Raw genomic sequence first — 27,075 nt, 5'->3', positions numbered from 1 at the left:
TCTCCGGCTTGATGTTGCTACTTCGAGCGACCTATAGCGAATCTGAGTTCCTAAATCCGGTAAGCGCGCTTAAGCGAGAAGAAGCCCGATTTGGACGTCGTCCTTTTTCATTTCTCAAAAAATATGTCGGTGTGTCGCCCTCCTCGACTCGCAAGACAACGCTTTGCGCATGATGCTTCCAATACGGGCGTGAACGTTTCAGGGAACTGACGCGGCTGAATCCATTCTTGTGCGCACATTCCAGTCATCGTGTTTGCAGTGCCTTTCATATCCGACCGATAAGTGCAGAGTCTGCAGGAGGGAGACCGCAGACTACACGCACATCTTGTGGGACTGCGTTAAAAATCCAGAAGATGCAAATTCAAGAACGCTTCCACCGCGGCTCGAGGCAGCCGCGAATAGCTACGACCGAGACGAACAGCTCTGGGCCGTCCAGCAGTGTAGGGGTTGAAGGACGGACTTCGGGATGAAAACCCAACTTGGGAGTATTTATTCTACATTATATACAGGAGAGGTGAGACTCGAGTACCAGTTGTACAGTCATTACGGGCCGGCAGCAACTCGGACGCTGCGGCCCGCGGCAAGAAGTTCGAGAGAGGTGAATCAGGGAATCGGGGAATGCTCCAGAATGCTCAGGTCTTTCTGGAAGGCTTCTTATAAACCCTTCGAGCACTGTAAGTCACGTCATTTTTGACCAATGGGAGAGTCCGCTCCGATGACGCCACTTTCAGCCAATGGTAGGCGCCCGTGTCGCGGTGTCACACCTGGCGGCTCTCTGCGGTCTTGCCTCGCAGACTGGCAATGCACTTCTTCTAACGAGGAGAAGGGGTGGGGGGGGGGGGGGGCGCTCATGCTCCATTGTACAAGCGCCCACCTGCTCCCGGTGGCTCGGCTCCGCAGCGGTAGCAAATGCCATCTTCAAAGGCGAAGGGGGACGATTGAGCTCCATTGTCCCAGGGCCCCTTCTAATCCCGGCGGCACACGACCTGGGGGCCGCAAACTTGTTTGCACGTGTCTCCTCTGGAATGCGCTTTCCTGCTTCTGCATTCCTCAATTAGCTGTGCTGCAATCCGATGTGGTCTGGGGAACTCGAAGTAATCGCAGGAAACAGCTCCATATCTAACAGCAGGTCTTCGAGGCGCTCGAAAGGCAGGGGCCAAGCGAACCGGCAACGGCGAGCGGAGACCCGCGCCGAGTAACGGCGACTTCGTAGATGACCTAGGCCCTCGTCAGGGCGCGCGAGCGCCCAACTGCAGGCATAAATAAAGTTCACTCCAATCCAATCCAATCACAGGCTGCCACCCTCAAGGTGGGAGATGGTTAGCGCTGCAATGCAGAGTTTCACCAGAAAGTTGAGACGTGAAGTGATCAAGAGTGGTGGAACAAGGATTCCTAGTCCCCTTGCGTCGGCTCCGACATCTACGGATGCATGGCCGCGCGTGTCGCTGGTGCAGAAAGCAACGAAGGTGTTGCTGTTACAGCATTTGAAGTCGACATGTCTTTGCGACCGTCAGTAGACTTGTACTGCTCCTTCAAGTGTAGGCGCAACTATTGTTTTCTCTCTCCCATTCTCTCTTTTCATCCCTCTCTCACCATGACAGGGTAGCAAATCCGACGTCCGTCTGGTGAACGTCGCTGCTTTTCGCTGCTTCTCTCTCTCTCTGCTCAAGCGACATCCCTTGTTTAACCAACTTTGATCACAAGTTCATCTAGCGTGTCATCATTCTTTACTGAGTGTAATAGTGCCGCCATTCTCACCTTGCATTAATACAACGCATTATAAGCAGCACTTATTAGCACCATCGGGTGACCCGCCGTGGTTGCTCAGTGGCTATGGTGTTGGGCTGCTGAGCACGAAGTCGCGGGATCGAATCCCGGCCACGGCGGCCGCATTTCGATGGGGGCGAAAACACCCGTGTACTTAGATTTAGGTGCACGTTAAAGAACCCCAGGTGGTCGAAATTTCCGGAGTCCTCCACTATACGGCGTGCCTCATAATCAGAAAGTGGTTTTGGCACGTAAAACCCAATAATTTAATTTTTAACCATCGGGTGTAGTCATGGGTCGCGCAGATGTAGTTAATCTGAGCAAAAAAAAAAAAGAAAAAAAAACTCTGATACCCACGCTTTCTTCACGCTTTCCAGCGAAAACGCTGGGAGCGGCACTTGTGCTGAATATCTGATCTCGCAGTGACGTAAGCACTCTGCGGCCTTGAACTCTGCTCTTGTAACGGTGCACCTGGCGTTCTGCTCGGAATTTCAAAGTACGTCGCGCGCTCGGTGCCTACGCATGCATTTGCGTACGTGCAACGCGTGCAATTCTCGCAACGAATCTCTCGCCGTCTCTATCTCTACCGTCGCCCGCGAAGCGCGATCGCATCGCTTTCTCCGAGTCGATTGCCACTGTCGCCGTCGCGTGGAAAAAAAAAAAAGGCAAGCGTTGGATGGATGCTTCCTATTAGGTGCGCTTGTGTCGAAATGAAGGTGACTCCCTAGAGGAAGGCTGAGAAGAGAAGCTAAAGAAGAAAAAAACTAAATTATGCTGAGCTTTTCGCATGTAGAGGCAGATCGCCAACCGCCTTCGTGCGTGCGCAGGCAGCATGAACCGACGTAATGTCGTACGCTTCGTGGATCGTGCTTGCGTGTGCAAGATATCGCTTTTTCTTTCCTGGGGATTTCTCGCCGTTCTGACCTTGAAGAATCTTCGAGACGTTGCTTTTGCTGCGCCCTCCCCGTTGCATTCCTTCCTTCCTTCTTTCTTCATAATTTTTTTTTCGCTGGCTGAATTATTTCGTTCCGTGCGTCTGATGCAAGGTGGGTACAATGTGGAAGCAAATGTTGCGCGTGAATTGCGTAGCTCCGCCCTTTCATCTTGCGAAGTGTGGCGCACGCATAGATCGAAGCTTGGTATTTCCATGAATTGTATTAATTTACGAATCGACTGGTTCCGTGTACGGCCTTCGATGTGTACGACGCAGAAAGGTGATGGAGTAAGTCTCCTGCTGTCGTCCTGTAAACACGTGACAACCCTCCTCATTAATGTTGATGAGGAGGGTTGTAATGGTAGTAATGGTAGTAAGGTTGTGATGGTAGTAATGTTGATGAGCCCTGTATCGAGGTGTATCTTTTGTATACCACTTTAGAAGGCTGCTTACTCTTTTTTTCTTGCCTTGATTTTGTAACCCCCCTTACACAATGCCCCCATGGGGCCTGTAAGGTATTTTAAATAAATAAATATTTTTTTTTTAACTGAGCAGGTAGAAATGCCGTGTTTACTGATGGGTGATGATGATGACGGTTTAATGGTATGCTCTTTGAGACGAGGCGGTGACAAATAGTCACCTAGCTTGTTTAATTTATTCAGTTATGGCATGCATGTTTTTTATCTAGCATTTTTGTATGCATCGCCTTAATTTTCTTTTTTCACTTCAAGATATACCTTGTACCGCTAGCAATGACTAAGAGATCTGGTCGTATCGGGATCTGGGCCTGAGCGCCATCGGCGACACCTGACCGTCGTGTTCTGAACCAATACTAGCGGAAATTTTAAGCTACATGTATCGATACACGACTACATGACCTAGAGTGAGGGGTACTGTGTATAGCTACGTATAGTCCTATACTAAGACCCAACGGAATCCCGTGTCTGTGGAGTCCCGAACAGTGCTAAATGCCAATACCGTTCCTCGGCACACTTTCCAGCCCGAATAGCTGGGCCGCCGGGTCACTAACGTAACCGGCCCCGAAATAATATAGCTTACGAAGTCACGTATCTCTTGTGTTTCTTTAGTTTCTCAGTGCTAAGCCACAAGAAACAGCGTACCCATACGCGGGCACGCTGTGGCTTCTGCTATAGAGCTTCGCTGTTTATTCAAGAGCACGCCGCGGTGTTAAAAATACCTCACCGGCGCTAATAGTAAACACGCGGGAACCGTTGGCCGCCTATATGTGGCCCCGGAGGCACGTGCATGCGTGACTCACTTCTGGCGCAAATCGCGTGACCGTGACGGCAAGCGGCGCGCGGCTAAGCAGATGCGCGAGCCATCGCTGCCGCAGCGTTTCGTGTGCATATACGCAGCTTAGGCGGCGCTTGCTGATCGCGCTGAGAAAAGAGCGCCACAAGCTGCAGCAGCAGCAGCAACAACGACGACGGCAACAACAAAAGAACAGCGTAGGAATCGCAGAGAGCGTCCTGCTGCGCGGGCCGTCGATGTTAGGCATACGGTGTTTCCGGCGTAAATGCGCATACATCCGTCGCACGCCGCCGATCGACGCTTGCGCGCGTGCCGGCGACCGTCTCGCGTCAAGGAGCACGGCCTTGGCGGCGACCTTCCCCGCTAGCCTCTTGTCCCCCCCCCCCCCCCTCACCCTGCAGCCATGCCACGGCCGTGTCTGGCCGTGGCCGTAGATCCACCCCCCTGCTGCTGCCACGCGAGACGTGTGACCTACAAGCCTCCTGTAGGCCTTGCGTTATAGTGTACAGAACTAAGGGGCTAACCACATGGGGACGCGTCTCGGCGCGCGAACGAGGCGTCACGTTTCGGCGTTCGGCGCCTGAAGCCGACCTGATCGGCTGGCTTTCTTTTCGCACGGCACATATGCCCCCCGTGTCGTGTGCCTGCATGTGTACGCTCATCGAGGCGTTGCGTTAGTGTACAGAACTAAGGGGCTAACCACATGGGGACGCGTCTCGGCGCGCGAACCAGACGTCACGTTTCGGCGTTCGGCACCTGCAGCCGACCTGATCGGCTGGCTTTCTTTTCGCTCGGCACGTATGCCCCCTGTGTCGCGTGCCTGCATGTGTACGCTCATCGGGGCGTTGCGTAGTGTGTGGGACTAACAGGCTAACCACATGGGACGCCTCTCGGCGCGCGAACGAGACGTCACGTTTCGGCGTTCGGCACCTGCAGCCGACCTGATCGGCTGGCTTTCTTTTCGCACGGCACGTATGCCCCCTGTGTCGTGTGCCTGCATGTGTACGCTCATCGGGGCGTTGCGTAGTGTGTGGGACTAACAGGCTAACCACATGGGACGCCTCTCGGCGCGCAAATGAGACGTCACGTTTCGGCGTTCGGCGTTGCAGCCGACCTGGTCAGTTGGCTTTGGTGCGTCGTGTGCCTGCATAGATACGCTCATCTAAGAGTTGCATATATGTGTAGTACTAACAGCCTAACTACAGGGAACGCGTCTCGGCATCTCTTGAATAGGAGAAAAGAGCACAAGAAAAGGACAGATACAAGAAGTGCCACTTTCAAGTGCTCGCTTAGAAGCATATTCACTTTTGCTTTGGTTAGCCGATGTATCGCCGTTACGCAGCGAGACTGAATACGAGGAATGTAAAATGCCTCAAGCAATTCGCGTGAAATCGGGTACCGAGTTTTTTTTTATTAGTTGTTGTTGTGCGGAACTGGCAGCATGTACAAAGATCACTCGGCGCTGTTGGTCAGCAAATGAGCTGTCGTCTTATTTGTAATTATGAAAGGTCGGGTTCCTGAAATAAGGCGCTTGCTCCTAAGGAAAAGCCAAACGAAAGAACGAAATTGATTTAATCAGTGTACACCTTTTAGTCAGTGCTTTCGGTTGACTGTCAGGTGTCTAATTGGCAATGCTTACATATATAGTGATGCACTTTCCATGATAAAGAGCTCTATTACATTACAGCTCGTATTACATATTATTATTACAGCTCGTACATTTGCGTCCCTTATCTTACGCCCGTCAGCAGACGGAGACCTACGATGTGCTAGCGTATTTATACAGCAGTAATTTAAGTGAGCGTTTCTTTCTAATCACTGTTGCTTGGATGTGCAAAGCCGCCTAGACGTCTTAATTTTGATAGAGTCAGGAATCGAAGCCGTATCTTGCACACGCCCTTGCCTGGAAGACGGGCGATGCGTCCGAGCTTTCAGGTTGTGCGAATTGGCGTCGCTTCGTGATATTATCGCTAGTAATATTTCAAGCCTCTCGTAGTTTAGTGGGGGAAGGAATTTGGCCTTATTTATTTATTTAGTTATTTATTGAAAAGGTATGCAACAAGCACGGTTTGTTACCGGCTTCCCCACTACTATGAAATGTTAAATTAATGAAGGGTGATGATTGGTAAAGTGAATTGCAAAACTTCCAGCTATATAGCAGTTCCCAGCCAAACGCGGGGCTGTCAATCGCAAATAAAACTTCCGCTTAGTCTGTCGTGTGGACCAGAAACCCGTCATCTAATGTATACAGACACTTCACAGAGAGTCAGTTTAAACAGACAAAAAAAAAGTTTTCGCACAGTTCCCACGATACCACACGAATGACACATCATCAGAGCTGAGCCACAGGTGTGGGAGTGCCGTGAAAAATACGTTTCCTTTTAAAGAACCGTTGGTGGATCAAGATTACGGCTAAGCTACTCTTATCACGGCACTCGCCGAATCATAAATAATCGATAAACAACGAATTCGTGCCAAGTTTAATGCGAAGATAGGCGTACGCCGCGCGCGGCAATTATAATTAATCGCGCAGCTTCTGGCGATCGTTAACTTTTTTCTCTTTCGTTTTCTTTTTTTTCTTTTTTCCTGCGGCGGCAAGGAAACGGCGTAGCTTGGCCGTGCATGGTGGTCGAAAGCACCCGAGTCACGGAGGAACAAAAGCAGGTGGCTGAAATTATACCTAATCTGTCTTTTCGCCAACGTGCAAGCCTGTCATTTTCCTCAGAACGGCGCATTCGAATGCGAAGCGCGCTGCAGCTCCTGTCGTCACGAGGTTTATAACAAGGCCGTATATAAAGCCCCCTCGCCGCTTTCCTTGGCTCCTTCATTCATTAGTTTGTCGATTCCTTTACTCCGGGAAGCAGCAGCGAAATAAAGGAAAGAGCGAGTGAGTGAAGGGGTATGTATACGTATGCGTTGATTGTAGAAAGTGCGAATGCCAAGGCCACAGCGTCTCTCGCATCGTCCGCGCAGCCCCGCGAAAGTTGGAAGGACGAGCACATCTATATGCTGTTAGATATGGAGCTGGTTCCTGCGATTACTTCGAGTTCCCCAGACCACATCGGATTGCAGCACAGCTAATTGAGGAATGCAGAAGCAGGAAAGCGCATTCCAGAGAAGCGGCCGAGCAAACAAGTTTAAGGCAACAAGTTTACGTGCCAACAAGTTCGTGCGCCGCCGGGATTAGCAGGTGGGCATCCGACAATGAAGCAGGTGCAGCCCTCCCCTTCTCCTTGTTCGAGGTCCATTGCCAGTCTGCGAGGCAAGACCGCAGCAAGCCGCCAGGTGTGACACCACGACACGGGCGCCTACCATTGGCTGCAAGTGGCGTCATCGGAGTGGACTCTCCCATTGGTCAAACATGACGTGACTTGCAGTGCTCGAAGGGCTTATAAGAAGCCTTCCAGAGAGACCTGAGCATTCTGGGACATGCCCTGATTCCCTGATTCACCTCTCTCGAACTTCTTGCCGCGGGCCGCAGCGTCCGAGTTGCTGCCGGCCCGTAATGACGGTACGAATGTTACTTGACGCTCCCGTATCCTGTATATAATGTAAAAAAAATCCTCCCAAGTTTGTGGTATTTCATCCGCGAAGTCCGTCCTCCAACCCCTACATCTGGTTGGCAGCGGTAGGATCGCCTCCGAATGCATCAGCTGGTGGCAGCGCTACGAATCAACCTTCGTCGAGAGAGATCGTAAGGAACCGGGAAGAGCGAAGAAGAGAGAGCCTTCGTCGAAAGAGGTCCGAAGAGACTGGGAGTATCGAAGAAGGAGCGAGCCTTCGACCCAGGGAGTCCGGAAGGAACCGGGAACAGCGGACAAATGAACCGGATGGCAGGGTGCTGCAACCGTAAGTGAGCGCGTGGTTTTTTTCCTTATGATTCGCCAGACTCAAAGGTTGTGTGTTCAATTTTGATAGTTCTGGGAATCGGGAATTTGTTGCATTGTGTGTTTGCACAAATTAATTAAGGAAAACAGTTTTAACCACCTGTCGGGGCAGCTGCCATGGATCTTAGAAGGTTGACGAGGTTGGACTTGTTGTTGGTGTGCGACGATTTGGGTGTTGAGGCGGACGAACGGATGGAAACGCCAGCTATCATAAAGGCGATTAATGATAGTGGCAATGATGAGAAAAGCATTGAGCTTGCTTGGGAGATGATACAGGAGCCACGGGAGCGTGCGCGTCGTGTACGTTTGCGAGCGCGTCGTGAACTTAGGAGTGAGCTTAAGCGTGAAGAACGCGAGAATGAACGGAAGCAGGAGCTTCAAGAACTTACTCTTAGGTGTCAGCGTCACGAACGTGAGAAGGCACGCGAACGTGAGAATCAACGTAAGCTTGAGCGAGAGGAAAAGTATGAGAGAGAGAAGGCAGCACTGATCAAAGAGATACAATATTGTGATCAGTTATTGGCACAGAGACAACGGCTGTCTGAGAATTCTGTAGGTAGTACAGAGCGAAATAATGAGGAAGTGTCTAGCGGACTTTCGCCAGAAGCCGACGAGAAGAGTAGTGCCTGTGAGATTGGCTGCCGATTCATAAGTGAAGGGAAAAGGCTAGCTGCTAACGATGCCTTAGTGGCAATAGAGGCCGTTAAAGGCCAGAGTGAGAGCGACGAGGTGCTGTGCCAACAGATGACTGTGGAGACAGCTAGGCCAGCTGCGAACAAATTGGCACAGTTACCGCGTGTGTGCGTCGCTGGTAATGTTAGCGAGGTTGCTAGCGAAGAAAAGGGTACTGCTGACCAGACAGAAGCGAGCACCCATGTAGAGCCAGATGTGCGTGCAGAAATGAAGTGCGAGCTGGACGATGCAGTTGAGAATAGCTCTCGGGGTGGCGAGCTCCGTAGCTCACGAGAGAACAACTGCATTGTTCAGGGATCGGTGCGGCTCTCCGCCAGTCTAGATGGCCTAGATAGGGATGATTCAGTTAATCATTCGGACTGTGCGCGTGAGACAGCGATCGATACCGACGGGCTGTGTGCCGATGCACAGCGTGAGCTGGGCAATGTAGTAGAGGGCAGTTCGCAAGAGTGCGAGTTGTCTTACTCGAGTAAAGCCTGCTGCATTGTGCCAGAGTCGGTTGAGCTGTCCGCCAGTCGAGGCAGAGCGAGTGTTGATTTTAGTGAGAATCACTCAGACTGTGCGGGTAAGAGGCCGATCCGGGCCGACGAAATGTGTACCGGCCAGCACGAAGCACGAGAAGGCGACATGAAAGCGAGTGCAAAGAGAAAGCGCCGTAAAAAGAAGCGCGGTAGAGACCGAAAGTCGGTAATTAATGTAGCGCCGCCAAAGATGGCGAGAAACCCAAAAGGGCAGGGCGCGAGGAAGAAGGTGCGGTCGTCTAGGACGATGTTGACGCATCCAAAATGGTCGAGCCACCGGTCAAAGGGGGACCGCGAAGAATGTTCTGCACGGACGCGGACAAAGGGCACGAGGCAGTTAAGCTCCTCGTCGTTCCGTAGTTCTTCTCATAGCTCAGCGTGCAGTTCGAAGAAACGCAAGGTGGCAGGACGAGACCAGGTGGGGAGTAGCGACGCGGTCAATCGAGTTTGTGTTGAAAGCGGGGCGCGAGGACGCAAATTGGCAGGAGACCGTAACGTCTTGGGGGAGCTGATAGTGAATCAGCCCTTTTGTTGTCTCTCGGCAGCCAGAGTAGCTTTCAGACCACGTCCACCCCGGGTTAGACTCAAAGTATGAGTCAGACGTAAGCGTTTGCAAAGGGAGGCCAAGAGCCCTTCCGTAGAAGTAAAACGTGTTAGTTTGTTTTATTTTTGGGCATCGGAAAGTTTTCGCGATTTGAGAGTAGGATTTCTTTCAATATGTAAGGTTTGAGCTTTGTTTGTGTTTTCGTTCGAGAAGCTCGAGATTTGAAAGATGCGTTTTAAGTAAACATGTAGTCTCGCGAGATGCTCATTAATAAGTAGATAGGCTTTTTTTTTTGTGTGTGTGAGTAACCTGAAGGTCAAGGTTATCGTTGAGAGGCCTATCGTAACGCGCGTGTGTGTTATTTAACCTTCTTTCTTTTTAAGTGTTTTTGAATTTTGTAAGGTTAAGCGCGTAGATTTTCAGTGAGTGCCTGATTTGCACGGAGAAGCGTTCTTAGTTCCATTAGCGCGTGTCCTGTGTGGACGGAAGGAAGCAGACTTTATGACTGGGTTGCTAGTGTGTGTGGAGGGCAGCCGTATTCTGACTTCTTTAGTGAGCGTGCGTGGAAAGAGTTAGTAGAAGACGCATTATTTTAAGAGTTCTGCGGAGTGTGTAAGTCCCGCAAGTTTAATTGTCCGTTTATGTCACGTGTCCTGTAGGACTTTCAGGACAGAAACGTGAGTAAGCGTGAATGAAAAGTTTGCCTACAATGCAAGTACGCGTTCTGTTTAGTGACCACAAGGCTGGTGCACTTGTGATTACGTACTTGTGAAGTTGACCAGATTGTTCAGTGGCACCATTACGTGCGATAAGTACGCCACTGCGATAGATTGGAAACATGCTGTTCGTGTGGTTAGGCCACTTAAGTTATGTTCGGCTGTTTTCATTTGTTGTTTGCATCGTCAACGACCTTTTTGTTTTGCAACAACAATAGTAGTCTGGTCTTGTCGGCAATCGAGGAGAAATGGATAGCGGTTTGGAAGGGTGGTTGGAACTGTTGTCAAAATTGGGGAAATAAAAGATCAGGGTTGATTTTGACTCAGTAATAGTCTGGCGAGTCAGGGGTGAAGAGCCTGCGCTTACGCGGGGTGCAGCGCTGTGCTGTTTTGTTTGTTTGACGTCTGTTCTCCAGGGCCAAGGATCCCGAAGTTCGTCAAACGAGGCTCGACCCCAGTACCCTGCAGCTTCTTTCAGCGTTCCTCATGGCCAGCGAATTGATTTCACCGGCCATTCAGAACAACCGGGGCGAGGACGAGCTGTTAGATATGGAGCTGGTTCCTGCGATTACTTCGAGTTCCCCAGACCACATCGGATTGCAGCACAGCTAATTGAGGAATGCAGAAGCAGGAAAGCGCATTCCAGAGAAGCGGCCGAGCAAACAAGTTTAAGGCAACAAGTTTACGTGCCAACAAGTTCGTGCGCCGCCGGGATTAGCAGGTGGGCATCCGACAATGAAGCAGGTGCAGCCCTCCCCTTCTCCTTGTTCGAGGTCCATTGCCAGTCTGCGAGGCAAGACCGCAGCAAGCCGCCAGGTGTGACACCACGACACGGGCGCCTACCATTGGCTGCAAGTGGCGTCATCGGAGTGGACTCTCCCATTGGTCAAACATGACGTGACTTGCAGTGCTCGAAGGGCTTATAAGAAGCCTTCCAGAGAGACCTGAGCATTCTGGGACATGCCCTGATTCCCTGATTCACCTCTCTCGAACTTCTTGCCGCGGGCCGCAGCGTCCGAGTTGCTGCCGGCCCGTAATGACTGTACGTCTGTTAATTGACGCTCGCCTCCTTGTACATAATATGTAAATAAATCACTCCCAAGTTTGGTCTTCATCCCGACGTCCCGTCCTCCAAACCCTACAATGCTCGATGCGTGAGAGCGTGCGCGTATACATGCGGCTTTTCTTGTTAACGCTTACGGGTGCGCAAGGTTACGCGGGGTGTAGTAGCCCGTCCCTCAACGTCTCCTTACAGCCGACTTCCCGTGAAATGCATTCACCCGCCGATAGCAGCACTATACCAATATAACCTAGAGGTGCGCCGCCGTTCACTTTCCGTTTCCGCCGCCCTTCGACATCCCAGCGACGTCCGCACGCTCGTGGATTTTTTGGCGCTTTGATGCGCGCGCGGGAAACGGCACTTCGTGCGCCGCTGGCGTCGCGCTTTCTGGTGTGTGTGTGCGTGTGTGTGTGTGTGTGTGTGTGTGTGTGTGGACATGCGCGCGCGTTCTGCCGCACGCTTGTACTTGTTCGTCTGTTCTCGCTTCTGCCGTCTGCTCGTCTGTTGTCGTTCGTCTGTTTTCGCTTCCACGAGTCACTGCGCAATTTGCGCGTTCGTCTGTTCGTCAAAGTTCGTCTGCATGCTTTCGCATTTGTGCGCGCCGAATAACCGCATGCGTATCGGAGCGACGTGAAAGATAAGCATCGCGGTGGGCCCCGTCGGAAACGCGCGGCGGTTCCTGCTGGCATTGAAATCGGTGTAGAACAAAGATGCGGGGCAGGACGCGCGCCCTCAGCTTCTGTCTCTTGTATCGTTTCCCGACACCGCTTGCGAAATAGAAGTCGTGCAGAGGCCACGCCGTCTCTCTTGTCGCGTTTCCGATCGCCCTTGACGACCCTAGCACCGTGTCGCTCGCTGATCATCACGCTGGCACGATGCGCAGCAGACGCCCGCCTGTACAGGTGGATGCGCAGCAGACGACAACCAGTATACAGGTGGATGCGCAGCAGACGACAACCTATACAGGTGGAACTAGGTGCAACGCGAAGGGATCGTGCGTTGATTCTGTGCGATCCATCTGGAGTAGCAGGCTATAGGCATGCCGCCAGGCAAACCTCTACAGGATCCAAGAAATGTCTATCTCCCGGTGCTGGTGTAATCACAAGAAATAATCGCTGTAATCGGAACCAGGTAATCAGGCATTGTCGAACGGACGATCTAATTACTATGGAGAGCCCTGCGAAACATAATTGGGCCTGCTGCTTTTGAACAATGACGTGTACTCGCGTAAGTAATATTAAGGATAGCGCGTGTTTGTATGTTACGGTACTGGCCTTCAATAAAGGCGAGTGTTTCCTTTTGCCTCTCGAGGACGCTTGATGCTACGATTCTGAGACTCCTGAAAAAAAAAAAAAAACAGGGCACGTACTCGACGATTTCAAAAGCGAGGCACTGTTGCAGAGCGTCTCGCGCCTTCGGCATGTGGCGCAAGGCGGCACCCACATGGAAACGTATTTTCACCGTTCTCACTGGTATAGGCGTTAGTGTGTTTATTCTACATCAAGCGCCAGGCCCACTTGTAAAGACTAAATTGTGCGGTGTTGACGTCTCGAAGCTGCAGATGGGGTTATGAGGCATCCCGTGGGCGCGGGGAAGGGTGAAGGGGATTAATTTTCACCACTTGGGGTTCCTTAACTTTGACCCTGAACACGGTACCCGAGCGTTCTTTTTTTTTTATTTATTTCTCTTGCATCAGGATGCGGCCGCCGGTCGAGCCCACAATCTCGATCGTGCTCAGCGGCGCAACGCCGTATACCCACGGTGCCACCGGGCCCAACTCTATTGTATGTGTACTGATTGACGGATGGATAGGCTAAAATGTGGCGGTATTGTGATTGATTGCTTTGCTCGATTGATTGATTGATTGATCGATTGATTGGGGCTCTAGTAAATTCAGCACTAACCTTGCAGTTTTCGTCAGCAGCTGCCCGTCCAGGCGGACTCGTTATCGTACTCTAGAGTTCCGTGAGGTCAGCTCCCGTGATTTCCTCGACTACGACGTCCCAGCGAATGCAGTGCGATAGGCCTGGCGATGCCACCGAGGCTAGAGCCCGGTTATAACTATTTTTACCTCTGCTTCTGCTATTCAACAGACATTGTCGTGCAGTCCTTATAGAAGCCCGCTGACAACAGACGCTGGTGAGCCAGTATTCAAATGTGAGCGTCCACAGTTCGGGTGTCTTTTCCCATTGTCGTTACTCCTCGCTGCTGGAGGCAGTGACCCTTAAAATCGCCTTGCTCTCTAAAGCGAAGTCGGGCAGCGCGCACGCGAGCAGTGCTGAAGCCATTCTTATATATTTATCATTCATCGGCGCACGTCGGTGGCCACGCGGCTTGAGCGCGAGGCATCATTGGACGGGACGTCCCATTTCTAGGGGGCGGGGGGAGGGGGGGGCAGTGCGTTACGAATGAAAGGCCTTCGTATCTGTATTTTTTTTTTCATACATCTATGAGCGCCCATGCGACGCGATGGCCGCTGCAGTGAAGCTAAGCTAGGCGGCGTTCTTTTTTTCTTTTTTTGCCGTTGTGCTCATTTCAGGACACACTGCGTGTAGAGCAGAGTACTCCTATTAAAAAAGGTCCTTGGACACTTACAGTATTCGCACTATTTGCTTCCATAGTATAACTGCAGCTTGTAACGATATTGTTAGTAAAGTTAGACTAAACAAGGTAGTCACGGTTGCTAATGGGTGTCTCATGCTGGCCACCAATTTCAAATGCAGTTAGCAACAGCGCATATACTAAGTCGGACCCACTCTGGAATGTGTCAGAGCTGGTCCGATATATGTGTTGTAGGCTTCTAAATTTTCGTAGCATTAGTAACAGTGCCTACCTTGTTCAGTCTGCTACGTTACTAACTCTACCGCTGCAAATGCGGTTATGCCCAGATAGTAAATAATGTGACAGCTATTAGTGTGCAGGTGCGTACCATCATTATCACCCGGCACCTGTAGTATATCATTCCAGTTAGCTTCTCATTTGAACCATCTCTCTCGGTCAACAGCTTACATTGGCAATCTCGACACGCTGTTTCAGGGAAAGCGAGCGAGAATCTGGAAGAGTGAACGGTTTCGACGGCGGGTTAAACATGCGTTGGCAAAGACGGCTCCTGGAGCCCTGATTAAAAATGTTTGTTATTCTCGTAGCAGTTTAACACGACTTTTAAAACGCCCTGAAGACGTGGCGGACTGATCACACTACAGGCACATATCAATCTCGGGATTAGCCCCCACAGGCGATGAATACGAGGAACCCGATGTGATGATAATCGTCTGCAGACGACGAAGAAATGCATAATAAATACCTGAAACTCTGAAACACAAATGAAAACGAAAGGACAATTACGTCAATACGTCGTCTAAGCAGTAAAAGCAAAACTGTGTGCCGAGTCGTGTTTTATTGTCGTCTACTTCGGTACCTTTGTCGTAAAATCTTTTTTGGAATAGTTTAAAGTTGACACAAACGTCGACGCAACCCACGTGGTCGATCCACAGCGTGTACAGCCAAGGCCAGCCGAACTTAGCCGACGGGCAGCTGGACAAAGTTCGATGTTTCATGCTGTCTGATAAGCCCGTCGTTTGCACAGTTGCACACCGAGTGATAGCCTATAGCCTCCTGATATGTTGTTCCTACCACTGTCTGCACAGCTGGCCCAAAGGCAAACACGGTCGAAACTGCGCGCCACCAGACGCGCTTGTCAGTTTTTTGTCGACTGCATGGGGAGGCTCGCGTCGGTTAGGTTGGTTCCGAAAGTACCGTGACCATAGTGCGTTTCGCATGGTCAAATAACTGGAAAGCCGCTACCAAGTAACACGATTAACGATGCGCTTACTATGACGCACCATGTCTTTGCTAAGTGTTGAGCAATAAAAGAAAAGAGCACAATTTGAACGCGTTGCCATTCTCGTGATTTCAAGTTTGTGGCGTTCGATTTCATGTTGTATGCGTAGCTCCAACGGCAGTTTCCTTTGTTTTATTTTTCCCGGACCACATTCCGTATCTCTATCACGGCTGCACATAACTTCCAACTTTACGTAAGGATTTTTCGTTTTTTCGTTTTTCTTCCTTGAGGGGCGAGTATGTCTGATGAGCTACTAATATCGCTTGCCAAGGTACTCGGAGACTAGATGGGGAAAAGAGACAAGTTTTATTTCGGACTCTTGTTGATAGTGAGACCACCTGTAAATAACGAGCGACGCATTAGATGTATGAGTACGCCGTGACCCTGACAGTAGTCTTAGCATACTGCGGGCGACTATATACCGTTACCGCTACCTTTGAAACCTTTGCACGAAGTAGCCCCCTGGAGCGGTTTAGCGATAGCATGAAAGAAGCTGACAGGGTTTAGTGCACTAAAACTCCCTAATTACTCATCTGGGTATCGTTCGTACCCGCAGCATCCATTGTGGTGTACAGTGAAGTACAGTGTTAAAGGGAACACGCGGGTGTTCAGCCCGTGCGAATTTTTTTCCCGTCCGGCGAGTACCACTGGGATTTGCAGCAGATGACCTGTGGTTGGTGGCATTTACACACCTTTGTGTGTGTATCTCTGCAGTGTATCGTCATAGCCTCAGCCGGCAAAGGCTGCTAGAGTGCTGTAGCAAATGGTGAGCTGCACATTAGAGTGTTCCCGTTGACTCCGGAAAGCATGGCACCTCTCGACCCTCTTGCAATCCAAGCAGTCTCGTGTACCTACGCGGAAAGTGGCTTATAGCGTTCTGTAGACGTCATGACTCTTGTTATACCTCCTTCGCTGGCTCCGACATCTCCTCGATGATGATACGACTACCCGCACGATGAAGGGCACGCACACGATGATGATAATATACAGACGAGGAAGAAGCGCTCAGTAAATGCGCACACCCCATATAAAACTCGGAGACGACTATAGACACAGCACCGCGAAGCTATGTAAGCGAACTGTGTCCGTGTCATCTCCGCTACGTGTAAATCGTCCAAGAGGAGGCGCTGTCGACGATTTCGAAACGCGCTCGACAGACGCGTTGGCACCGAACAGAACAAAGGATCCATCTTGGAGTCTCCGCAACGTTCTGGCATCCCGCGCGTATGATCTGCATGACCCCTTGACAGGACGCGCGCGCGCGCTAGCAGGTAGCACCGTTTGCAGGTCGAGCCGATCTGTCATCCGCTTCCAACACTTATTGGATCTTCGGCGGCATGGCCCCCACCTCCCGGGCTTGACCGGCTTCGTACGTCCCGCCTTTTTTTCAACGTACGTGAACGCGGCGAGTCTGCATAGGTGTGCGGAGGGAAAAGCGAGAGTTGGCTGACGTAACAGGAAACGAAGGCGATGACACGCTAGCGAGCTTTTTCGTGACCGTTGTTTTGACTTCTCGGTGTTGATGATGCTGTCGTCGGGTGGCCCGTTTCTGCGTGCGTTCCACTCGGTGCGCTTTCGTGTGTTCGTGACTCTCGGCTGGAAAGGAAGTTGACGACCGCACGACGAAAGCGGTGGATAGGATCGAACAGGATGGGGACGCTTCGTGTAGAGATAGTAAGACAGCAGTACCGATTAAGGATCAAACGCGGTTAATTTAAATTGTAGTTGATATTAACTTATATTGAGAGCGCAGTTGGGCAGGTATCTGATCCGTGGAACAGATAACCGGCGGTCTGTTAGAAAACCGGAACTAGGGTGTATGTACTTAGACGGAGAGCTGAAATTGAAAGTTTGCAAGCATAGAGGCGGAGTCTTTCGGCGTAGAACACGTGTAGTTGGACATTTGGGCATGAGTTGTGCATTATGATGGTGATATGAAACATAGTCGGAGACAACTGCCACTGTTGATCCCAGTCAGCAAGGCTAGCCAGACGCGTCGATAAGGATGAATAGTTCCAGTATGCATATATTTTTTTCTTGTTGTAACGCGCAAGCTTATTCGTGAAGTCATTTGCAACTTCGCGGCTATGCGTTCAGGTGTGACGTAATGGCCTGCTGTGCTCTTCCGCTCCTTCCTTCGCATACCTTACGCGTGGTTCCTTTACGCTTAGGTTTCGCGTTGCGTCGTCATCAGCGGAAGTACAACTTTCAGGAGTCCACGCTTGCAAAACCACGCCATCTGGCGTCGCTTGTAATGCCATGTACGTCACCAAGACTGACGCCACCAGCTTGCTGTAGATCGACCCTTTACGTTCGGCTCTCGCAGGAGTTGGGCTAACTTCAGGCCCGGCAAAATCTACCAAAAAACTAGCGCGGGGTGGTGGAATGACTCTGTGCAGCAAAGAAATGTGCGTGTTTATGGAAGCTAAAGCGTAATAGGGGGGGTGTATATCGAACGCATAATGGTCTCTTCTCTTTCACGACCGGCAAGTACGCAGAAGTATTCTGGTTTCTCTCTTTCAAACGCTTCTCATTCATGAATTACGCTGACAGGGTACAGCGCCCATGAACAAAGCCTTGGGTCTTGCAGCTCGCGAGCTGTCGAAGCGAAGCTCATTGCGTCGTTGATTTACGGCAAGGCTCGACAAAAGAGAAAATGGAGCCCCGCTGACAGCGTGACGAGCGACGTGCTCCACAAATAACAAAAGAGGACACGCTCCACCCCTTCATAGGCAAGCGAGAGAGAAGCGCGTCGTTTATGAGCTCCCAGAATTCCGCGCACCCCCCCCCCCCCCCCCCCTGGTTTGTGAAGGGGCTTGATGTAACGCGGTCGATTAGTGAATTACGCTTCTGCAAACGCAAAACAGTCACTCTTTTTAATATTTGGGGTTTTACGTGCCAAAACCACTTTCTGATTATGAGGCACGCCGCGTAGTGGAGGACTCCGGAAATTTTGACCACCTGAGGTTCTTTAACGTGCACCTAAATCTAAGTACACGGGAGTCACTCTTACCTTGCGAAAAGTATTCAAAGCCAGGGTGGATTCCGCCCTCCTCCCTTATTTTTTTTTTTTAGTCGTCCAACGATAGTCGAGTTGTTAAAAAAAAATATCATGAGCCATTCCACTCTGTGAGCGTGGTTGAGCAGCGAAGCTGTTTAGCACACGACACGGAGGTGACACACAATTTTGAACAAAGGTACGAACTCATTTATTGTATTCATGGGTTGTCACGCATCGTCACAGAAGGTACGCACATTCATTTATTGCCCTTCCCGCCGCGAAACAACCTCGCTGTGCCGCTTGTGGCTGGGAGCGGCGTTCACGAACGCATACTCCTATCATTTGGCAATGGCCGAGAGCCTGATGTGCGGCTCCTGTGGGTGCGGGGAAACCATCGAGCTCCTATTGTGTACCTGCCCTCGCTACGATGTCCAACGCCTCTCTCTGCGGGCAACTTTACACCGACTGTACTCGAGACCGTTCACTGAATCGAAGATGCTCGGACCGTGGCCACACCCGTCACTGGCACGAAAAGCGATTCGTGCACTAGCGCAATACTTGAAGTGCACCTGCTTAAGAGAGAGTTTATAGTGTCCCTGTGTATAGTGTTCCTCCCACACGCGTTCAGTGCTTGCTCGCTCCCTTTCTTCCACTTTCTATTCCCCTTTCCCCCACCCCTAGTGTAGAGTAGCAAACCGGGTGCTCTTCTGGTTGAATTCCCTGCCGTTCCTGTCCTTGCACTCTCTCTCTCTCTCTCTTCTGTATTGAACGTCATCCTTGCAGAGTGAAAGTCTGCAGAGCCTTCACAGTTTTTCCTGTATGCATCGCAGTCGCTGCTTTGTATACAAACATCAAATAGCGCTTATCTATGTGTATGTCGTTTATGCAGCGCTCAGAAGTTCAGCACAAAGGTCGCGCTTGCGCAAGATGCACCGACACGCCTCTGGTCGCAATGCTGTCGCGCGGAGAAACTTCCAGCAGAGCCAATCGCCGTCCCTCGACCCCTCGTGACGCGTCCTTCGCCCGGTTCTCCCCTAACGCCGGTATAATGCGTTTCGTAACCCCACGGTTAATCGCGACGTGACCAGCTTTTTCAGGGTTAACTGCAAGTGGTGACCCGAGGGCTGCCGGGCATCTGCGTGCCGACTTGCCGTTTCTCGGGACACGGGAGTGCGTGCATCCTGCCTCCACACTCCGTTCTGCCCGCGCATTATATATACGCACGACGGTCGTATACACGCCTCCGTTCGTTTGTTCGTTGACTCGCGGTGTTTGCGGTCGTTGTGTTGTGTGTGTGTGTGGTCTGCGTGTTCTAGGCTGCACACTGTACGCGTGTTTTTGCGTGGATGTGTGCGTGGTCAGCCCCCGCTCGACGTGTATACGATATATGCGCAGTGCGCGCCATTGCACCACGCGCTATCGAACGAGCTGTGTACGACAAAACTAGCGTGGGCGGTAAACAGTCAACCTGGCCCGAATGTCTGGCGCAAAGCTCCCGCGTCTGCATGACGTGACGTCGGTGACCCGACTGTTATATACACGTACTGCTCTTATTGCATTAAGGTTCCCTGGTAGCTGTTGAAGAAAGAAACGTGTCTTTCGTGCGTCTGCGTGTCTGTACGTACATGTGTCGGAGGGTGGGGGTGGGGGGTGGGGGCTCGGCCAGCCGTAAACGTATGGTAGCAATGATGTAAAGCTTGGTCACTGTAACCGTTTAGAAGTGTACGGGCGAACGTAGAAGTTGTCGTAGCAGTAGTGTCGTTGGTTGGTTATCTAGATGGATGGATTGGATTGGATGGAGTAAAGGAAGGCAATTACTAGTGACTGCCGCAAATGTCTAGCGCAGTCTGCTGACACCTGAGCAACATATTCACAGGAACTGGAAACTCCGCTTGTGAAGCAACTTCCGCGGGAGAGTTTGTCGCCCGGCTCCGGCACACCAACACTGTTAGGTGGAATTTTGGTGAGCGATATGTTGATGCGTTAATCTTACGAGTAGGTATGCTCCGAACCTTTCTGCGGGATGGCGAGAGTGCTGCGAAATTGCAAAGCTTTTGCGCATCTTGAGTGAGAAACTTATCAGGAGGACCCCCGGGCTCTGATTTTTTTTTTTTTTTTGTTAGTCAGTCATACGATGCGACAGACGACGATGCTAGAGAAAGCATAGAGGAAGTTGATTGCTTAATTGAAATGTAAAAAAAAAAGATTCATAATGTGTAGTAAAAAGAAAAATGACGCAGGTGGGGGCCGTGCCTCCGGCCACTTTTTTGGGCATTTATGTATAGTATACATGATTGGCCCTGGGAGCGCTAGCCAGCGTCCCTCGCGGCCCAAGTTGTGCCACGTGGTACGTGAGCTTGGGAACCGGCAGCTGGCTTTAATAAACCCCCGTATACTACTACGTCATCGCAGCAAAACTACCAATTAGTTCGAGGGCAACGCTATGGGAAGAACACCGCATGGGGATATGGGCCCCCCGGAGGCATAAGTGCTATTTACATATTCTTGCATTTTAGCTCCATGATCAATTATCACGCGTACTATATCCACAGACCACTACATGTATCACTATCATAATTTTATGCTATATACTATTTTACGCTTCCATGACACTGGTTGATTTTAGGCCACTTTACAGCTGTGTTACATCCCACCATCGCCACTCACGAATCAGTGCTTAACACAACATTATCAGTCATGGCGCTCTTTGGCCACACCTGGCCCTTGCGCCACTAAACAACACACATCCATCCATCCATCTTGCGCCTTGACCTATAAGTAGAAGCTGAAACGCAACATCCTCGATGTCTTCTATATATGCTTGATCACTCTAAAGGTTACTCCGACCGATTTGACTCGCGTAATTTCTGGTTCGTAGGCTACAAAACCCTGAAAACCTGTCTGAGGTAAACAGCGCGAAAGAAGGAAGGGAGACAGGCCGAGTTCTTCGACACAACGACGAGATGGAACCAGATGGCGCGAGGCACTAGAATTGTACTGTATAGGCTTCTTTAGGGTAAAGGTAGCCCGCACAAAAACTCTACACGAGGCGCGATCCGGGTATACCGACACCTCTGCCCTCGGTCGCGCTGTACCGCGCCAAGAAACACCCCGCGACATAACTAACCCAAAAGCGACACTGACCGCGGCTGGCCGCGCATACAAGCAAGCTCGCTGTCCGAGGCCAGTCACCGCATTACTGTTCCTGTCACGCGCGACACAACACCGAACGGCGGGACCTCGGCAACTGGAAGCCCGTGCCCGCGATCGTGTTCGCCAATGGAATGCCTCGCTCCCCTCTTTTGGCTCTCTCGTGCAGTTCATTCTTCTTCTTCCACTTCTACACGTTCACGTCGCTCGAAGCACCGCCGCCACGCAGGACATGCAGAGAGGCGCCGTGAGACTCGTTGTTGAAGGATTTGCGACCCACGCCTAATGGCAGCCCTGCGGTTTGTTCGTTCGAACGCGGCACGGAGCTTCGAAACAAGAAAAAACGGCCTGCAAAGGGCTTCACGTGTCAGCTAGCTGTAATGAGGTAAATATGCGCGCGCCGTACTTTCTCTTCGCCTAGCCTATCCGGTATGCAGTCGGTGAATGGGCCGCCGCGTGCGGTATACCCGCGAAAGGCCAGTCATGGCCACGTGCGTATGACAGCGCCGTCTGGGTGATCGGCGGGATACTGCGTTTCGCGTTCGCATATACGCGTATGCAGCGCATTCGTTAACGCCTTCGGACGGCGAGGCGTCCGGCGCCGGAAGCGCGTGCGGGGCCCGTTTGCAAACCAAATTTTTTTCTCGACACCGTTTGTACGCCTCCGCGCTTGGAGTTCACGACGGGAACGGCTCGGGTGTGCGGGATTGGGGTGAGCGCTGCGTGGCGTCCACGTCTGGCGGGCATCCTCTTGGCCGCTTTCTCCTGTGGCGGTTGTGGCCGTTGTCGTCATACGACACGGCTCATACCTTTTCTGGGGGGATTGGCCAAGAATCGGGTGGGTAAGGCCTCAAGCCTGTTTGGGTTCCCTTTTCTTGCTTGCATCGTCGTGGTCTTTGTTGTTGTGGTAGTTGCGGTTGCTGTCTTTGTTATTGTGGCGGTTGTTTACTGCTTCCTCCTTTGCAGTCAGTGGGATCTTAATTTCCTAGTTAGGACTCTCCCTGACTCTCTCTGTCTTGACCGAGCGATCCCCGTCTGCTTCAATAATACATCTTTTTTTTTCTTTCACATTGCTGATGTGTTGGGCTTTGCATCCGCCCATGCATACATCTTCCTCAAAGAGCGCGCGCCTTCGCTTTCTGGCGAAAGTGATGCTTTCAAGGGAAAACCAATTACGTAAACAAAGAAAAAAAATAATAAAGAAGAACGCATCAACTGGTGTGTCGTATCGTAAAGCAGTCTTGTCTGCAAGAACCATGGCCCGCTTTTAGATACAGGACGTAGAGTCTGAGGACAGGAAGGTGACTGACGAGCGTCCATCTTTGAATGTGGTAGTGGCGCGGCTCTCTGTGGAATAGGGCATTGCTCTCGCCTTGACTTGCGTGCGCTTTGGCTGCGGCTGTGCTTTGCGGTTAGCTGCGGTATACGTATACCGCAGCGTGTCTTCGATACCAGCGTGACCTTACACCGCACAGGGCTAAAAACCTGTAGACGGCGTAGACGGCGATGACGCCGGGACTCGCCGACGACACGGCGCCGGTAAAGAGTTCCGTGCAGTTCTTCGTGGCAACGTATGCGGTCTCTGAATCGTGGCTCATATTTTTGTGATCCATTGCCTTTTCATACCTAGAGACGCGGAAGTTGATCGCCGGAATTATTTGCTCGAAATTCCTCCGCTGCTCTGGCGACGAACTATCCTCTTTGGTGTAAATGCAAGCGCCTCCGATCCCAATGAGTGGGCAAGTTGTGAGACTGGCGGGGAGGAGATGCGACGTGCTGTGCTTTGCTGTGGTCCTTGTAATGATTGGGCTCGGGCATGAAATAGATGGTAGCTGGCCCATGCCGTCGTCCAACTCATCCTCGCTGAGGCAGTTGAAGAGAAGGACTTGTTCTCATCGAGAACGAGGAATATGGGATTTATTTACACTATCTACGTGAACGGTGGAGAACGTTACAGTTCATCAGTCTAGCATGACTGAAAGAGAATGCAGTCAGCAGCCGCGCAACAGCTGCTTATAAACGCAGGCCTCCCTAGATTCTGCCTTTTAGGGGCAGGGTTTACGCACGTCCGCACAGGTTTCACTGAGCACGCCGAGGTGAGAGGGTTCTCGCATACAGAGGTCCTGACCCGAGCAGGCGCCTCTTTGATGCCAGAGCTGACCATTCAGACAGTGGCCGCCGCGTCTGTCCATGACTGACCACTTCCGGGACACGTGAGACCTTACCGCAAAACATCTCCTTCCAGGAGTTCCCCCGCTCCAAACAAACCGAGACGGCGACGGCGAATCCACTAATCATACTTGGTCCGTCGACCGCGTCTATACATGCTGGTGCCGACAGGCTGTTGGTGCGGCGCATTGTCGTCCTTACAAAGCGAGTCGCCGTAGCGGGCTGGGGGCGTTCGGAGGTCGCTTCTCCGAATGTCGCTCCCCCCCCCCCCCCCCCGCACCTTCGGTGGGCTGGGAAAATTTTGTAGGTCGGTACCTCTGCAGGCCGATCGTAACACCTTACGGCACTGGTTGTTGCGTCCAGCTTTGGAGATGGTATTGGCGTGGCTCTTTAGCTGTGACTGCGGACTTGAGTCTTGCTCTCGCCCTGACTTGCACGCGCTTTCGCCGCGGCTGTGCCTCTGGCTGTCGGACTTGCTGAGGGTACATTGCCGTGGCTCTCGCGGCATATTTCGGCACAAATTTCGCCGTACGCTCGATGTGATGACGGTATAAGCGGAAAACTCAAGCGTGCGGCACTCAAGCACGGCTACATTCGACGACGCGTGATTATTCTTATACATACCCTCGGAAGCGTTCTCCACGCAGTAATAAGATCGGTGCTTCACGCGTCAGCTCACGCAGTGAAAGAAAGAAAGAAAGAAAGAAAGAAAGAAAGAAAGAAAGAAAGAAAGAAAGAAAGAAAGCTCGTCACTGCGTTATTGCGCCTGCTTCAGGTTGCGCTGGCACGTGGTTCCGCGATCGCTAATTGCTTTCGCCCGAGGAGCTATTTCTCGCACGCCTGTTTAACTCTCCCGAGATCTCGTATTTCCGTCAACAGCTTCAGCGCAGCGCCGCTGTGAGCGTTCCTGACAGCGTTCTCAACATCCGTCGCTCTAAGTCAGGTGCGAAAAGTCTAACGATAGAGTTCGCCTAAAACTTACTTTCTATTATTTATAACTCAGCAGGCTGTTTCAGTAGCCTTAAAGCATTTTTTTTTTTCTGCCTTCTAAAACCGGCGGTGTTCTTGCCGAAAGGTCGGGAACGTTTTCCAGGTGCCGCGTTCCGTATACCCGCTTGCAGCTGCAAGCAGAATAATTTGTGACTTAAAATACGATCGGAAGGAAAAGTGTTTTTATATACCTTTCTCAGTTCGTTATTGAGACTCGCGGTCTAGCGCGAGAGCTCGGAATCGCCAAAAAATTCTGCCGGTCGTGCGTGTCCCGAGAATGAGGGCTGACATTTCCTGCGTTTTCGGGGAGCGTTTCATAAGTTTATTCAGTGCCTTGCCGCCTAATTAGTTTATTATTATGGCTTCCATGACCTTCCGGCCTTTTCTAAGCGTCGCTAAAATCATCCGTGCTCGTTAATCATTTCCTCTGTTGCCTCGTACATGATTGATTGATTGATTGATTGATTGATTTTACCGAACAATTGTTCCAGAGCGACTCGGGGACTAGTGTCAAATACTGCGGAATTGAAGACGGCGCATAAATTTCATCGGCTAATTTTGTTCTGTGGTTTTCTAACCTGCTCCTACATCCAATTACAGACAATGCTAAGGGCGTACTTAAGTTCTGCCGCCATAGCAGTGCCGCCGCTGTTGCTGGGAGACGAACCCGCGACCATGTCCGACAGCGTCGCCTCCTACTATTAACTTTAAGCCAGAGATGGCTACAGTTCTACGACTGAGAATTATGTTTGCGATGTAACGAGTAACGTAACCAAGTGTATGTTTTTTTTATGTACTTGATTGATTTACGCAATGAGTTACGCCTCATTACTTTTCTCTAAGAAGTGCCGCGGGTCTCTTAAAAAGTTTCCGAATTAAGAGAGTTGAAAATCGCTTTGCGCGAGAGGGGTCGCCGTCAGAGATCGAGAAACGGGAACTTTATCGCTGCAGTAGCTTTCACGTGAATTGTCGCTTGTGCTAATGTAATAGAAATTTCATGTGCGATTCATTTTTTTTTTGCCAATGTAAACGTTACGCAGCACGTCGCCATACTCGGAAGCATCCCATCCCATTCCGTACCATCGACGAATCCAAGAGATAAGCCAAGAGATAAGCCAGTCGCTTATCTCTTGGCTTCGAGGGTTGGTTCGAGGGTTCTATAAAAAGTCGTCGATAGTGTCGTACGCGATAAGCGTAAGCGGCTCTCGACTTAGCCGAGAGTGTGTGTGCAGAACGATGTCGGCGGCGAGTCATCTTAAAATAGCCGCTCTGGAAGCATAGAGCTCCGCTCGTGGGAAGAGCAGTGGTGCAGCCAAATTTTCTCCGCCTTCTCGACGCAAGTTGCGTTGTTTATGATCGTTAAGTTTGGACTATATGGCCCTTATGCATGGTGCTGTGCCTGTATGATCTAGCGCCCTTTTAATTACAACATTTAGTTGATGAACCAGGCGGGCCCGAATTTCTTTAGTTGCAATTCCACTTGCGGTCAGTTGTGTTTTCATCCACTTTCATTTCCCTTGCGTTGTCGTTTCGACGTTTCAAATAAAAATGAATTACTTACCGTATGCTTTCCCTGGTTTCGTTCTCTGGTGACTTCATATTATTGGTGTGTGTGTGTGTGTGTGTGTGTGTGTGTGTGTGTGTGTGTGTGTGTGTGTGTGTGTGTGTGTGTGTGTGTGTGCGTGTGTGTTGACTGATTTTGATTGTTTGCATGAAGGATGGGACGACTGTAGAGGCCGATCTCGTTTTCAAACTTAGCCGGCGCACTCGGGCTTCACAGCGCTCATTCGTTCTCTTTAAGTCGGCCTTGCCCGTTTGCTTGCTTGCTTGCTTGCTTGCTTTATTCACTGAATGCGTCGCGCTCTGCCTCCCCCCTCCTTCCCCCGCGCTTCCATTTCCTCGGGGCATTCATTCGTTCTCGTTAGTGCAGCCCCGCTTCCCTCTTCTCTTTCTTTCGCTGAAATCGTTCTCTTATTCCTATACAGATAGATGAACCGTCGCGGCATGCGCGGGCCTCCACGCGTTTTCTCTCTCTCTCTCTCTCTCTCGTGTGTGTGTGTGTGTGAGTCTTTTCCTTTCTTTCTTTTCCTTTTTCGTGCTCTGGGCTGCGGAACCCGGGCTTTATTGCGCTCGCTCTCTCTGTCTTTCTCGTGGTTCTCCGTTCTCCCGTGGGGAAAACACCTGCTCTCCTCGGACGGCTATTTGCGAGGCGCCGGGAACGGACTTTGCCAAATGGAAAGCGGCTGCGAGAGGAGGAAAGGGGTGGGCGAGGGAAAGATGTGTTGAGTGTGCGTGTGAAGGAGGGGCAGGTGGTAGTAAGGGGGCGGTCATCTTTGACTACGCATCCGAGCGGAGGGCTTCCTGCTCTGAGCTCCGAAGGAGCGAGGCCAGCGCTCGAGCTATCGTCGCCCAGCCTCCCCTGAAGGCAATTGAGAGAGAGAGAGAAATAGAGGGAGGGAGGGAGGGAGGGAGGGAGGGAGGGCGTAGGGGCGAGTGCGAACCGGCGCTCGGACCCGGAGTCTTGTCTTTG

At 51.2% G+C, this 27,075-nt stretch overlaps 1 protein-coding gene across 1 annotated transcript in view; it reads left to right on the top strand.

The window, feature by feature from the left end:
• Positions 1-27,075, top strand: part of LOC135906533 (uncharacterized) — a 266,802-nt gene that overhangs the window by 184,033 nt on the left and 55,694 nt on the right. The gene's annotated exons all lie outside the window — the stretch shown is intronic.

This window comes from Dermacentor albipictus, chromosome 9 (assembly GCF_038994185.2).
Source record: "Dermacentor albipictus isolate Rhodes 1998 colony chromosome 9, USDA_Dalb.pri_finalv2, whole genome shotgun sequence".
NCBI classification, from domain to species: Eukaryota; Metazoa; Arthropoda; class Arachnida; order Ixodida; family Ixodidae; genus Dermacentor; species Dermacentor albipictus.
This window is presented reverse-complemented; position numbering and strand designations above follow the sequence as displayed.